General features: G+C 43.6%; 2 protein-coding genes across 8 annotated transcripts in view; both read left to right on the top strand.

Moving 5' to 3' along the window:
* LOC126563429 (transmembrane protein 258) overlaps nucleotides 1-16,761 on the top strand; it is a 497,437-nt gene that overhangs the window by 242,102 nt on the left and 238,574 nt on the right. The gene's annotated exons all lie outside the window — the stretch shown is intronic.
* Nucleotides 1-16,761, top strand: part of LOC126562245 (protein henna) — a 754,155-nt gene that overhangs the window by 530,289 nt on the left and 207,105 nt on the right. The window lies entirely within an intron of this gene.

Raw genomic sequence — 16,761 nt, 5'->3', positions numbered from 1 at the left:
TACTCCAAACGTCATTCAGTTTGCGGAACGCACCATACACATCCTGTTACAGAATACTTGCTAGTATACCTGTGGTAAGTTCTTTCTGTTCATTGTAGATTGTAGCAATTTTAGACGAACGTGACTTGGGTAAAGTTTTGCAACTAAGCACTACCAACTTCCAATCGCTCGTAACTCATAACAAGCCGCCCAATGCAATATCTACTCGGAAGAAAAGGCACGTAAAAAGAAAACACTTATTTTCTTCGTTTTAATACCGTTTTCAGGGGAGTGTGGGGTGAATATTGATACCGGCCATATGATCATAAACTTTCGTTAGGTCCCTCCATAAAGCGTTATGCCGATGGTAGGCACAGACAGCGCGAAACAGTTATAGCGTGTCTAGAACGTATAAAATTGGACCGAAAAATGAAGTCTTCCGCCGATAGCATGATGGAATCCGCTTTGTCAAGTTAAAGTTGCCGCTCAGAAATTCATAACTCCATGTATTTCGAAATTACCTGTAGGATCACATCCTCTGGTTCTTCCTGGCCTAACGACCTCTGAGGTCACGTCGGCCAAATAGTGGGCTTGCTAGACCAGATATACCGCGTAGTTAGATAGTCAGTCCGGATATAATTTGAACACCGGGTCGTATCGTGCGAAGACCGTTGCCTACCACCGTACCCTACCCTAGCATCCCAAAGATCACTTTAAATATGATTGCTTAGGGTAGCAAAACCCCATCTCACCGAAACTCTGCTAAAATCTGTCAGAAAACCACAATCACTGTGCCACTGGGCCCAGTTTCACCATTACAACGGACCAAGGCGAAAAAGTAAGGTAGCTCCAACGCACAGTTTCAATTTATTTCTCCCCGGGGAGGTGGCTATAGTGGTCGTGTTAGGTTTGCGTTTCTCGTTTCGTCTTCTCAAAGTTCCTCGTTCCGGCTATGTCTCTCCACCATGACCCCACAAGCCAGATCGGTCTTTGGTCACGCTTTTTACGATAGTAGTGCATGAATAGCTGCTGCTGTTTCTTTCGCTCAGTTCTGCTTCGGTTGGCGGCCTGACCTGCTAGTGAAGAGAATCCTCAAAGCAGTATTCGTACGGAGGTTTCTTTTTTCTTTTGCCTGAAAGATTTAGCAATTTTAACCGGAATTTCCGAAAAAGGAAAACTAAAAACGAAGTTCAGGTGAAAGCAACACGAATAATATTCGTTCAGGTGATAATGAGAAGCAAATTCTAATGACCAAAACCCCCCGTTACGAAAAGGTTCAAATGATTGCACATCACGCTTTTCGCTAGCTTCCAATTTCATCAAACATCTGTTTACTTCTAGAACAGACATCACAAAGGAACAGATGATAATAGATGAGCAATGCAATGATTCAGACCCTTGAAGCTTTCTCTAGAAAAAAAAAACAACAGATGGGTGAAATAACCCATCATAAGACACAATATTTATCATCTTATCATTGCATGAATCAACATCGGAATTTCAATGAATGAACCCTTTAAGTTGGATAAAACTAATGGTCGACAGCAAATGAAATGCAGCAAATGGTGCATTTTGATGTCTATTTCGAATTCTCAATGGAACGTGCCAGTTAGATGTAAACATGACTCAAATAGCATCAGTGAAACAAACCGTTACTGGCAGAGTAAGATCCAAAGTAGCAAACATTCTTCTCAGACAATTTTACAGGGTTTACCATATCCAGAAAACAACGTTCAGAAGCATAAAACAATATAGGAATCGAGATGCAAAACAGTCTGCAATTTGCTCACAAATCATAATATTCTGACAGCGCTAGTTGACCGTTCATCAACGTCTTCGCCTGAGAGCATGGCGATTGACTTTCATTTGGACATGAGAGATATCACTTATGACTTAAGCGTGCGACATGAAATGATTCTCTCGACTCGTTCTACGAGTGTTAAATTTCCTCCAAAAGCTTTATCGAAAAAAACTGGCCAAAATCATGTTAAGTAGTATTAAAATTGCCCTTTCGGACACGCCGCTTCAAGTCGATTTAGAAAAACTTATGATTATGTATATCATAAAAACAAACGTTGCAGCTAATCTAACGAAAATGATCCACAACTCAATCGAAGATGGGATAATTGTTTATTCCAAGGGGACGGTTAAAACTTGTCTGTAAATAAAAAACTGTCGTGAATTTCCAACCAACGTTCTGTTAAAACCCAGCAGAGAAACTCCGAAAATGCAAGTTAAAGTCCCTATAACCCTTGGCCGTATTTAACTGCCGGTATCTTTTGTAAATATATGACGATTCGAACAAAATACTCAGCAACAAATTAACCCAACCACCCAAATGAAAACAAACTTCATCCGATAGAAGATCTAATCGACCACAAAGTAGTGCACGTATGATAGCGCACGATGTCTTTCCTATGTCTACAGCCATTAGTGCCCTGCGTTTATTTTTTGTGAGCCATATTTTATCACACACATCAGCCAGCAACAGAGTATGTTGCTCGTTCTTCTCGTCTCGATTTTACATAAACATACTTTTCGGCGTTGTTGATGATGCGCTCCCATCCGAACGCCACCCCACGAACAGTGATCTCCTGCAACGATGATAACCGTTCCTAAGAGTGAGATGCTGTTTCAACAGTTACAGCATCTTCGTTCTGAGAAGTAGCCGCGAACAGACCACAACACTTCGAAGCAAAAAGCGAACCGAAAGACAAAAATAATAATATAAATATCCAAAACACAACCACGATCGTGACAGCACAGCTGCATTAAGGGTGTGTGTGTGTGTGTGTACGCGTACATCTTGTCTCGCTCTCGGCCAAGTTGATGGGAAAATGGTTTCATCTGCAGTGCATTCTTCACCAATTGCTTCACTGATGATACTGCTGCTGCTGAGAGGCAATTGTTACGCTCTAGAGAATATGCTAATGTGCGGTTGTTAGTGAAGGAAAACGGGTGAATCATAAACATTCGTCATTGGTGCAAAATATGATCGAGAGTACTTCTACGTATTATTGCTTACCTTTTGCATTCACTATAATTTTGATAAATCATGTATATTTATCTTTATACCAAACAAGGTACAATAAACAAATCTTTAGTTTGCACGACTGCTGCACGCATACCCTTGATGAAGAGCTAATTAAGAGTTCCCTCTGCCTCCCATAAAAATGATTCATCACTCCATTCACACACGTTTGTTTATGAAGTGCGTTGCTCGCACACTCGATCGGTCACGTTGGAAAACTAAACAACACACGCTTTATTTGTCACTTTTATTATCACGCCACACGAAAGTCGTCTTCAGGGCGTTATCATTCTGACGACCGTATGCCATCGTGAACAGTATGATAAGACGTCCTGCTCATCGTTTGTTTGGTTAACCCGCGCAAAGTGTAGCGCAAAAACAAAAAGCATGTGTCCACGGGAATCTTTTTAAATGAGTTTCGGAAAAAAAAACCACAACTACAAAAGCAAAGCAGCAAAGGAAATAAGCATTTACAATATCGGGTAAGCGGGTCTTAGTGGCGGTTACTGTTTAATCGAGTGATAACGTCCTTTAAGTGGCTTAATTATATCGAATTCCTGTGCTTCACACCTAACGCAAACAGTCGGCGGGTGGTGTGAAGCAATCCCACCTGTAACGTTTAAGGTGTAGGAGGTTCGACAGCGAAAATGGTTTCGCGTGTCGCCAATTGAAACCGACACCTAGAGGTTCTCGTTCAGAGAGAGAAACGTCAAACATTTTTTTTTTTTAAATCAACATTTTCTGCTATAAAATATAGGTTAACCAAGCAGAGTTTCTTGGCTTACTGGGCCTTCTTCCAGTCCAGTCAAGTTTTCCTGCAATAAAGCTACCCCATCGGTGGCCTTGGGGCACTGCGGAAAGGGAAATTAAATCGATAATTTTATTACCTTTCACCGACAATGGATCAACGGCCACAACAACATGAAGGGGTTGTGGCCTTTTACGACCAAACTGCCGATGCACTTTCCCACCAATTCCCGGTCCGTTGCTTACTGATCTATTTCTTCCAGCACACAACGAGAAGCTCAAGAGACAGTCGCTTGCTTGATTGATAGAATGCTTCCTCTTTGTAGGTTCCGTTTGCTGTCATGTCTTTTTATATGCACTCGACTGCTTTCAAACTGCTGCTCAAGAATGTAATAAACAGTTTACACAAACAAACGCACGAAAAGCAGTCCTGATAAGACGGTTGATCATAGTCAGTGCAAAAGAATCGTGTAGGATGGTCAATGGGTGGATGATTATATTGGAAAAGGCCGCCATCGGAGGTTATGAATCCGATCGCCATGACTCTATACGTACAATAACCGATTAGAGGAGGCGTGCAGTATGAGATTACGGACGAATTGTGCCTCAAAGATTATTTATAAAAAATATTTTTATTGTTACAAGTAGCACACTTAATGTGGTGAGATTTATAGATGATTTCTGAGAATCTTCTTCTTGGTTTAACAAACTTCTAGCGATACCACACAGGGATTTGAACCTTGGGGACTCCACTGATGGAGTGCACAACTGCAGAAGAACGTATCTAGAAAAACTAAATGTGAATATAAAAATTAAATTAAAAACAGACCCTTTTGGGTGCAAGCATTGAGTAATCAATTGATGCCATTGTACTGTAGTGTGCGCAGCATTGGTCTTAAATATTGTTATTCTTGCAAAACCGTCAGCAAACGCTTGTTTAATCATGAGCATTATACTACCAACGGAAAAGAAAACAAACTTACGTTTACTTCAAGTAAACTCATGTTATTTGGATGACTAAAATACACACCAACATTATTCTAAACGAATGTCCCTGTACCGTGATCCAAATCAACCGCGCTTATTCACTTCCTTCCCAGTGAAGTATCCGCTCTCATCGAACAAACAGCTTCGACTGTTTCGCCTCCTAAAAGCTCCAGTTTTGTGTGGCACCACAATGCCACCATAAAAAAAGGGGGTTGTTTATTTCTTCCCAAGCCACATGAACAATAACAACGCTCGAGAAAGTGGCAAAACCACACCGACCGACCAGGGAACCCGTAAACGTCGTCGTCGGTTGGTGACGTTCCCAGTGACGTTCTCTTTCCTTCGAAGTGGGTCATTTTGGGCAAAAAGGGGAAAAAAAAATCGAGCCGTAGGAAGCTAACCACCATCATTTGGAGTTTTGAGTTTCTATTTCTTATGCCTTAAGCATTGGGTGGTTTCCCTTCACTTCCTTTGGACCTCCTCATCATTTACGACTAAATTATTTTGACGGGTAGGATTTTGCTTTACTAAGCTTAAACCCTAATCCCGTATGCACATTTTTATGAGGATAATCGATAAACAGTACAACAACTTTGGATTATCGACGTATTGTAAAGCAACAAATGTCTGAGGACTCTTGGTAAGTCATCTCTTTAGAGCATACTAACTAGCAGGGGTAGTAATTGCAGCATAATATGTTAAACCTGCCATAAATTTATTTAACCGTCATCATCTCATCCCACACCATCGTTAACTCATGTGAGAAAGACACAACCTTCAATCACGCACACCCCGTGTGCGTCACAGCAAATTGATGCAAAAGACAAAAACAGGATGAAAGAAAGGGATCTAAAATATTAATTAAAACATGTGTTTTCACCCCTTTACCACATTCATTGGAGCGCGAGTATGAAATTAATCGCAGGGAAACCTCTTACCACTATCCCTTAAAGGCTGAGATTTAAGATAATCAATATTTCACTTTCCAAGAGTCACACGCACATCAGCAGAATCAGTAACACCCTCGAGTCGATTGAATTCTAAAAACAGCGAATACACACACATTATTTATTGTGTCCTGGGAAAAAGAGTTTGGGGATTCAATTTCCTGCCATTCCAGGCACACGCACTATCTTCCTGGAAGCAATATGGAGCCTAAAAATATCCTGCAACCGTATATGCTTCCGATCGAGGGTGTAGCAGGAGTTTGTTTACACGAAAAGCAAGAACTCACCCAGCTCAATCGAGAAAGATGAATATCTCTGCGCAACTAACTGTCAACACTTTGTGCAAAGTGAGCAAAATTCACTGCCCTCTGTGCAGGAAAGCAGGAATACGGTAGGCAGCAGAGGAGCCAGCCATGTCGCATCCGTTCATCAATCATTCAAAGCATGTTCCCGAGGCAACCCCCCAATAACGTGACAGCGGACCATCATTACCAACGAACAGCCGCATGGTGTCCCAATATGCCGTCCCATTCTGTCCGGTTTACTTTCATTCAATATTGATGGCGCTGGAGTCGTGGTCCAATCGGTGGCGTTATGCTGCCGAAAGGGCATACACACACACACAAAACAGCAGCCATCGGTTCGTCTAAAATCGTGACCATTTCCATTAATCGGCAACCTGCAATCCACAAGCCACTGCTGCTGTCCGCGCTGTCTTTCTTTTTAAGCTTGTCCGAGCCGCAACTTCTCCAGTGTGTGTCGCCGTGATTGGTTAGAAAGTGAAATAATCGTAGAGAGCAGACAGCAGAAGAAAATAATTGGAAAAAGTCGTTCAACGCGAACCGATACTTATCCACCGACACGCCGGCGGTTCGAAACACTCAAATCGCACCCGTATGTGTAACAAAGCCTTCACCATCCGGTCGTTCATTAACGATAGAAAGCAATCACGGGTCGGTATGTATCTGCCATATCTGCCATCTATTCTCGTCCTACGTGCAACGATACATCGGACACCTGTTTACATGCGGACACACGGACACCATCGTTAAAAGTCCAGCCGACTCCTCTGTCCGGTAGTAGTTATCTGGCTGAAATATGCCAACAATCAGCACCGGCAGCCCATGTCTTTTCCAACGTTCTAACCAACGACTTCTGGACGGACGGCCAGTGCCTGCAGAACTGCGAAACGATAAGCTACCGCCATCCAGCAGCGCGTGACGAATATGGTTCTGACTTTCCTGGTCGATATGGTGACGATGAACCGACAACGAGACGACGTGGGTTCATCGTTTCAACGACACGTCCGTCAAACGACGTGCTGATTATTTTTATGGATTTTTTTTTTGGTCTATGCTAATCACGATAATGGAATCTGCCAGAAGCGACTGTGGTTACAAAAAGAAATTGTTATGATTAATATACAAGCATTCAACAAGACACATACATAGATCAACAATCACGGAATATCGGTTGGATATCGTACATAATTTAAGTTAATTATCCCTCCATGGGTCGATTAAATCGTCACGAAACGCTTAGCATTTATCGGGCTTGTAAAAAAAAGCATAAGATTCACATGTCACTTTTGTGTTATAATTGCCCTTTTACACATCACTAGTCAATTGGCCCAGTTACATGATTACACAACAAAACTCCGGGATATTACTTAATAACAGAGTGTACGCTTTTTCGGGATGCATCATAAAAACATACTTATATTTGACCGGCTCAAAAGTTAAGAGTTAAGGCATTTAGAATTGGTTTGAGCATCAATGCGACGAAGACAAAATACCTGCTTGCCGGAGGCTCTGATCGTGATAGAGCCCAACTCGGAAGCAGAGTATCAATTGACGGCGACGATCTCGAGGTGGTACAGGAGTTCTGCTACATTGGTACGATCGTAACTTCGGACAACAACGTTAGCAGCGAAATCCGAAGGCGCATTGCATTGCTTAGGGGAATCATGCGTACTACGGACTTCACAAACTCTTGCGATCCAGAAGACTCCAACAACACACGAAATGCACGATTTCTTCTTGGTCATTTTCGTACGGCGGGTGCTAAGGACTATCTTTGGCGGTGTGTGGCGAAGGAGAATGAACCACGAGCTAGCTTTGGCGGTGCTGATATCCGGACGGTAGTCAAAGCCGGAAGGATACGTTGGCTGAGGCACGTGATGAGGAGCACAGCGAGTTCGTTGGCTGGATCAAGTGGAGTCTAACCACCTGTCGGAGATAGGATGCAGCCGTTGATGGAGGACTGCAGCCCTAGACCGAGTCTCCTGGAAACCTGGCCATGTCGACACGACGTGCACGAATTTAAGGCATTTCTGGCAAAGTGGTCAGCATTTTTGCTGGAGTCTTTCTGCGAAGATCGCTGATCGATGGTTCGAAAAAATCTAAAATGCTCAACATTGCACAACAGTTAATTATGATCTGAATTCTCTGTAGTGTAACGAACTCGATGATTTCGAAGAAAATCTTTGCAAAAATCGTCCACATACGCGTCCTAAATGCGGCGAGGATTCTGAGGGATTCCTTCAGAAAGAATGAGAGTGAACAGTTGACGCAGCTGCGAGGGTAACCGAAATGAAACAGCTTCCTGGAGTGCACGATCCCACTCGAAATCGTCAACCATGCAGCCGACCACGATATCCACGTAATCCACTGTTTCCTAGGACCGTTTTACTTCAGCAGCCGTCGAGATGGTCTGGCAAAACGATAACGAGCCGGAACTTCTTGATATGTCAATGTGCACGCTACTACAACGTTGCCATCAGCTCAACAAATCGTGTCTGCATAGTGTGATGCAGTGGCGGATTAACCTATGGGAGGAGGTGGTGATTATTATGGGCCTCCTCGACCAGGAAGGGCCTCGACGGACAGAGGAGCTTCATCATCGATCAGGGAGCCTAACGGGCTAGGGAACCTCCTATGGGTCCTCCATCCTTATATCCCATAGGATGTATGATTTCGGAGAAACATTGTAGATATCATGAATATGGTGAAACTGCACATCCAAGTAGGGGTAAAGTCTATAACAGTTTACGGCGTCATGCTTTCCCATACAATTTGTATGGAGAAAAATTAACCATCCAACTAGGGGCCAAAAATCCAGTGCAAAGTAACTTGAACCATATTCTACATGTGAAAGGATAACATCCCCTGCATGGTTTAATCCTACCAGAGCCAGGTGTGTGACCTAGTGACCTCTCGTTTTCCGGAGGGGGTATAGTATATCACTCTCACCAGCCGAAATGCAGCATTAGCTTTGGGTAACACATTCGCTTGCAAGGTTTCACCGAAAACCTCAAAGAACCTGAAGTTGCAGCTTAGCCACCATCATCACCTCTCCCCTCCATCGGTTCCCTTTAACTCAAAACGTTGCCTATGGGGAGATTCGTGGTTCAGTGTTCGCCGCATGCAAATGCAAAACCACGACCAGTTTTGAAATGTCGCTCTGCTCTCTAGCCTAGGAACGATGACGAAATCTCCACACCAAATGCACCGTTGTGCGCGAATCTCGCGCCTCGAGTGTCTGTTTGTGCAATCTTGTCAAAACTTGTTTGTGCCGTTGAGAACTGGATGGATTTTACCATTATTTTGCATCCGGGGAAATACGGAGAGTGTGAATCGTAATCAGGATCGTTTGAAGCCTTGGCAATATGTCTTCGCTTGTACGTACCTCTGAATGAGTTGAGAACCTAAAAGTAGAAAGAAAAAGAGAAAATCGAAATGAATTCATTTGCAAATCAGAAATACAATATTTAACTCCCAAATGCACACAAAAAATGCAACGTAATGCAACTTGTAAACCGAGCGTGTCCAACATTTCTCATGACTCATCGAAAACGTCCTTCCGCTACGTTTTTTTTTTTGTGTAACCACCATGTCAACTGTACTGTTGTCAAAACAAAGTTGTCCATTCAGTTCGTAGCCCATTTGTCTGTTTCGTTGATATGTCATCACTTTTCTTACCGGTACAACACAACCCAAAGAAATTCTCATGCCAACTTTCCACCACTTGGGTTCGAGGGAGGGGACTCTAATTGACCGGCGAAGGGATTGCTAACCTACTAAGATAGGAGACCCGGCCAGCCTCCCCGTGCACATAGAAGGGGGTGCCGTGTATTTTAGGTCAACCATACAGACACAATCTGCTCTCGGAAGACAATTCACTATGCCACCGTTCGTTTAGTTCCACTTTCTCAACCGAGAGGCCCTACACCAGCTAATCTTCTCACGAATGGAAACTACCTATTTCGTTACACTGACCATTTCACTTTCATTGTAACGCTGGCTACATCCACCAATACACCAATATAAGACGAGAGCGAAGTATTCACGCACGAGCCTTGTTTAAATTCCTCCATACAAAACGAAACATAGCATTACCATGCGATTGAAGCTTCCATCTTATCTACGCACCATCCGAGTTTGTTATCTCCAGCAGCAATTTCCTAGAAGCTGATAGGCCCGGCTAAATGCCTCGCCGTCCGATAGGAAACGCATATTCCACATGTTCGGACAAATCCGTAGAATATGGGGCTACACATATTTGCATCCGCATTTTCCACAGCTCTTCGGTGTAAATTTAATCAACCACATACTCTACCCGGGGCCAGGCTTTGGCACACAGATGCACACGCCCAGAGTTGTTATGGTAATCAAAACACACTCAACGTGTCTGGGTGGAACTGTCAGAGCGAAAAGCGGAATTCGAGAAGCGGGAGGGCAAGAAGGAGGGCTCGAACGACAAACGGTGAAGCTATTTGTTGAACTACGCGCAACGACGCATCTTTAACACGGTCCGCTAGACGGGAGAATGAAATGATTGCTTCATTGATTGCTCTCGCTGCTGGCATCTTGTCTACGCTACACCTGCACAGTCCGCCCTAGCCCTCCACAGGGGCATACGTATTTTTATTGGCTTGCTCAGGAACGCTCCATCCATGTTGTAGGTGCTGATCAGATTAAACAGCTGCTACTGCTGTTTCTTACACAGCTGTGGTGGTTCCGTTTGCTGATTCCGACGGCCTAATGCGTGCTCGAATTAAATGTCCCGAAGGTATCGGTGACTTTACCCATCAGAATAGTGCGAGCAAGTTTGTGGACCTTCATGTTACATCCATTCCCGAAGCTCCAGCTCACAATGTGTGTGTGTGTATATGTCACGAGTGGGGCATTTTTTCGTTCTTCTTCCCTAATATCCACCCTGCTAGATACAGGAAATTGCTGATAAACGCATCATCATCGCAATTTGCGGTGGACGATGGATACACGCCAGATTCAACACCAGACTCTTCTTTCCATACACTAATCCGCGTGCTGCTCGTCTGCTCCGTCCCAAGCACATGGTTGGTCCAGAGACGGGGGGCCAAATACCCGATCCGATTTTCAGCTTTATTACACGAGAAAATTAAACCTTGAAGCGGATCTCCAGCCGTGAAGTTTCTTCGGTGCCGCCCACCTACCATCCCTTCTCAGCAAGCGAAGAGGAAAAACGGCATATCTTTGGCAAACAGTGTTTGGTGGCCGTCTGATGAGAAATGAGCAGCAGCGAGTGAGGTCAATTTCGTTCCGTAACACCTCCGAAGATGATTAGAAGTGGGGAAGTGATGAGTTTGTCCAGGCGTGCAAAGACACGTCGTTGGCCGGAACAAACGATGCGTGTGTGTAAGAAGCAAACTGGGCGCAAATATTTTGCTCACACTGTATCACACGGGAGTGTTGCTGATAGGAGACATATTTAGTTAACAATCTTTCAGATGTTGTACGTGTGTTACAGATCATTGTGGAGCAGTGGAGACATTACAGTGTCAATCGATCCAGCCACGAGCGTAAATCCCGACATTTCACAATGTCGTGCGAAAGGGGATCGAAATTTCTATCAAAATTTATTTATGATTGATCACTTGGGAGGTAATAAATGTAGAGCACAATCGAAAGATAAGTCCGTCAATGTTATTCTCCACCATTGAAATAAGCACACGTCCTGTGATAGCGCACAGAAGTGCCGATTACGAACCGGATACACTTGACACAATTAAAAGTGAGATTATCCAAGGGCTCCTCTTTTCAAGGATAAATTAGTATATTTGAGCAGGAGAGGAATTCTCCTTCTCATGCCACTCTCATGTTGCAACAAACCTTCATCCTCGGATACGATTATTCCTAACGTTAACCATCGTCTTATCGCTTCAATACCGGAAAATTCCGCCCAAACTACGATAGGATGATCACATCGGATTCTTTGATAAGCCTTCCCCCCTCCTACCCCATGAATTCCCACCAACGGGCCTCAGTGCGTTCGATCTGATTGACAGCGGTAAGAACAACCTTGGCATTTTATCACTTATCGTTATGTTTGATTATCGGGTCAAACATGCCACACGCCACACAAACGATACTTCATCGTCATTCAAAAAGGTAAAGAAAGGCTGTAGAGAAAATATTTGATGATATATTTTTTGGGACAGCTCGTGTAAATCGATATCTGGGGTGGGGTAAAAAAATTGGCGTTTTTTTTTTGGAGGAGATTAGGTTCTTAGATATACTGAGCTGACACTGAGTATATATCTGAGTTGTCTGTGCCATCCAGCAGAAAGAATTTGCTAATCCTAAGACACCTACAGCTCTACACATTTTCCTTTTTGATACAATTTACTGCCATTGACAAGCTAATTTCCCAAAAAGGCAAACAATGATTAGCTTTAGTATAAGATTCAAATTAAACATCATTTGAAAGGCTTAAACGACGCACCTAAAAAACCGCTCTAAAACCATTACGTTGGGCCATTAAAACCTGAACGATTTGTTTATATTAGCGAGCTACTCGGCCACAGTTACCAGCCGCGCCACAAAACCGGTGCGCTGCTAAACTAACGTCCATTTTTTCCCCGGTTTAAACAATCAGATTTCAATTTCATTATCTTCCCCGGGCTCTCGCTCTCTCTCTCTCTCACTCGCCACTTTGACTCACCCAAAAGGGCGCTTGAACATTATCTACCACAACACTTCGGCTTTAGGGAGGTGTTGTTAGGTTGGTCTAGGTTCTTTCACGTAAACACATTCGGGTTTCCTTCGGTAAACATTGGTCTTTTTACCCGGCCAGAAGAGACCCCGACCAGCACATGTGGTAAAAGTTGAGATCCTTCTTCTTCCGTTTGGTGCTTAGAGCATGGGCTGCTCATGTTACAAAGGACGAACGTGTGCGTGAGATCTCGGCGGTTCGTTTTATGAGACCTCTTGTGATCATGCTGTGTTTCTCCCATTTTTACCACTACCTCCTCCCATGCGGCAGGCAGACACAGGTTTTAAACAACAACCACTCATACCGATTATCTGCTAAAGGATTACCGACAGCGAAACGAGAAGATCAAATAAAAGCTGTCCACGTTGGCATTTCCTGGTGGGTTTTTGTTGTGTATGGGATTCGGTCCGCCTACCTCTCGGTACAAAAATTTATACCCCGTCCCGAGGTACATTCGGGCGGCTGTTAAGATTGTTAATTATGCTGCAGTACAACACAGATTAGGGATACGGCACACAAACAAACTGCGCCATGCTCGCACAACGAACCAAGCCTACAAAAGGGCGCCCAAAAATGCTAATCAAAATTGCTCGGCACTCGGAACGTACCTCTTCGTCCAAAGTTTGCTGAATTAGAAATGAAAAGCAAATTCTGCATAACTACCGCGCTACGGCATGACCTTCCCCTGCCAGGCTAATCGCTGCTTTCGTTTTGGACACATTTACTTTCATGCTTAGCACTTAGCTAGTCATAATGGATCATCCGGCTAAGCCACCAACACACAAATCAACAGCTAATTCGGGACCTAATTTCATCCAAATTTATGTTTCATCAACACGACATGCAAATAACGGCTACGCTCGTGGCTACTTACTCACCAATTTAATGCAACCGTGTATCGTCAATTTGTTGGCCGCTAATGATCAATTCAGACCCACCAAAAAAAAAAAAACAACCCTTAGAAAGAAGCGACTTTGAAGAAGAAATTAACGAGAAAAGATCAGATGGGCAACCGTTGGCAAGCAGCAGCATTCAAAGCTCAAAACCTCTCCCCAGAAGCCGCCCAAGGTTAACTGGTTAACTGGCACACCAGTTCGGTACAGTTTCCGTTGGCGAACTTCAGCCTCCTACCACCGTAGTAGGCTGACTTTCAGTTTTTGTGTGTGCGTGTAGTACTGTTTAAAAGCTACAACCTTCACTGCCTTTTGCCGTGCGATTCGCAACCAATGAATGCTGTTAATCTTTAGAGCACCACCTACTACCGGATCACTGCCCCAGCGAGTAACAGTGTCGGCCTCACATAAAGTTTCGGTACTAAATACCAGCGGCGACGACGACGACTACTCGGTCGACTTAGCTATGGTTGAGGCGGAATTGCGCCACATGGATCCATTACAACAATCTGACTCAATCGTATACGATCAAGAAACAAATGGCTATCAACAATTAGAGGGTGTACCGTGGTCGTTCTCACCAAGAGGCCTAATTGTGTGCCCAGAGCTGGCACACAAAAAGAGACGCAAAAATGGTTGCATGTTTGTGGTAGTTTAATTTTTCCAAATATTTACCCTTGCTACTCGATCTTTAGGCTGAGCGATTCAAGACTCTTTTAGATGCGATCGTGTCTGATGAAGAGAGAACTGGTTCAGCGACGAGTTGAAGCAGTTCAAAACTAAGTTCAAACGCTTGCTTTTCGGGGACACTCTCATGGACGTGTGCAGTAAGGCGCGGACTTGTATGCCAAGCGTTTCTCGATCGAATCTCATCAGAACATTTCTATTTCTTTGTAGGAAATCCCCAAAAAACTCAAGGGCAGTATATGAATTCAGGTTTTATACCTAGTGACTCACATTTAACCTTTACTGCATTCCATTTTAATTCAATAAAAACTGTTATATCATTCGATTATGCTAACATGCGAAGAAAATGGATGGACCTACCGTATTAACAGAGAGAGAGAGAGAGAGAGGTACCATGTACCAACACCCAACATAATAAAAGAAAACAAACAATGCAATCTTCTCCTTCGCTGGAAACTATTATACACACTACACTTCCACAAACTCTCTTTACAGCATGAACCCTCACTTTTTATACCCCCGTCACTGGCATTAATGTTGCCAATTTTCAATTACATCATGTTCAGACCAGGGTGTTTTAATGCCCAAAAAATCGTCTGCATCTCAAGCCCACCGGAATCTTATAATTGACCCAACTGTTTTCCTACATTTCTTTTTCTTCGTGAATGCCAGTAACCCAGTCGCTTCCTTTTCTTCGCCTTCCGACCGGTGTGCGCTGCCGATAATTGAGCTTTGCATTCAATTACATCCAACGAAGCATAACACACCTCGGATGTAAATCCAAACCATTCTCGTGTGCCGTACCGTGTGGGGTGGTGTTCGATCCCTGCAAACGATCATTCACTTTTACGCGGAACCTTATCAACACACTGAGCGCGAAAGAGTCAGTTCGCATGACGAGCAAAATGTTCCTAATAGTAGATCCACGGCATGGTGTGCTTCCACTAATATTATTTGCGTTCGTTATGCTCACTTTGGCACACAAAAGATGCTTCTCGCCAGCCAGCACAGACCGACCGACTGGGACCGCCAGGCACCGGAAACGAGTGAATTTATAATTAAAACTTAAATGCAACGCTGGACAAAAGAGTGAGCTCTGTGTTCGCCTCGAGTCACGCTGATGTACGTTGTACGTAGAATGTACGCGAGATGATCATCCAGTGCCGTTTTCTCACTTGCACTTTTGTATGGATGTGGGTTCTGCATCACCGAAACTGGGAACCTTGGAAGGAGGATTGGTAGGTAGAAAGTGTGAAGATATTTGATTTCTCAACTCCTAAAAGTTGCAGAAGCTTATAAATGAAGCGCCGGACGAATGGAAAAGGCGTGCCAAGGATTTGCATATTCTGCAAATGAACCTTGAATGGTAAATATTTTCCCATGCAATTAGGTGCATGGTGCAAAGAAATCTAAAAGTTAAGCAGTGAAGAATATTAGAACGGAAAGAGGAGAACATTTGTATGAATTTTTATACTTAAAGTTTGTAATAATATTCATACCTTCATAAATTATTTAACATTAATTCATTACTCTCGCTACACATCCTCCCTTCTTAGTGCGTTTTAGAAGCCCAAGACCTTAGTTCTTGTTTTAATATCTTTAATAACTACGGCACAACTATGACTACAACGAAGTAACGCACGGTCCAGACCAGCTACTAGCTACCCACCAAACCAAACTCATTCGCTAGAATTTAATTAAAGCACCAACACTTCTAACCACAAACAAACACAATCGTGAAGTCTTATAGCCCTTCCAAACCCGACACAACTTAATGTCAATTGATGTCGATGCCGTTATGCTACGCTCGAGAACAAGCAGCCAAGCAATAGCCAAGATTCTAGCGGCTAATGTAGACGAAGAGTAGAGCGTGAAGCTCCTCATTGTTTGGGGAGGTTCTGATGGACGATTCTGATGTCTTAACTCGTCTATTTCGGAACAGTGCTGCCGTAAACATATAAAATGTATCCATCAATGTCGACCAACACACAAAGTTGGAGTTGGACGATGGTTAGATTTCTTACTGTGCCGCAAGATACCTAACACCCAGAGTCTCGATGATGCACATTGCCAAGCACGAATGCACTTTCGACTAATGATCCAAAGCAATTGTTGACCTTCTTAGCCTAGCTGTAGTTGTAGTCTCTCTCTCCCTCCCTCCCTCCACATCCTCTGTGCCAAACCAATAAAACTGACCAATATCACGCAGCATCATTCGGAGACGGAATAAATTTACTGCTTGACCAGCGACCTCAATCGACGAATATATCTGCTTCACTGCAGTACAGTGAGAAACGATCTTAGTCTGGCGCCGTTTGGACAAGGACAGTGCTCTAACTGTATCGATTTTGGAAAAAAAATCAACCAGTCTTCCCAAGGGGCGCACGTTATTCTAAAACTCACCGCATTCACCAGTATCAACTTTTGTTCGGTTGCAGTTTTTTTATTCGGAAGA

The sequence above is a fragment of the Anopheles maculipalpis genome, chromosome 3RL (assembly GCF_943734695.1).
Source record: "Anopheles maculipalpis chromosome 3RL, idAnoMacuDA_375_x, whole genome shotgun sequence".
NCBI classification, from domain to species: Eukaryota; Metazoa; Arthropoda; class Insecta; order Diptera; family Culicidae; genus Anopheles; species Anopheles maculipalpis.
This window is presented reverse-complemented; position numbering and strand designations above follow the sequence as displayed.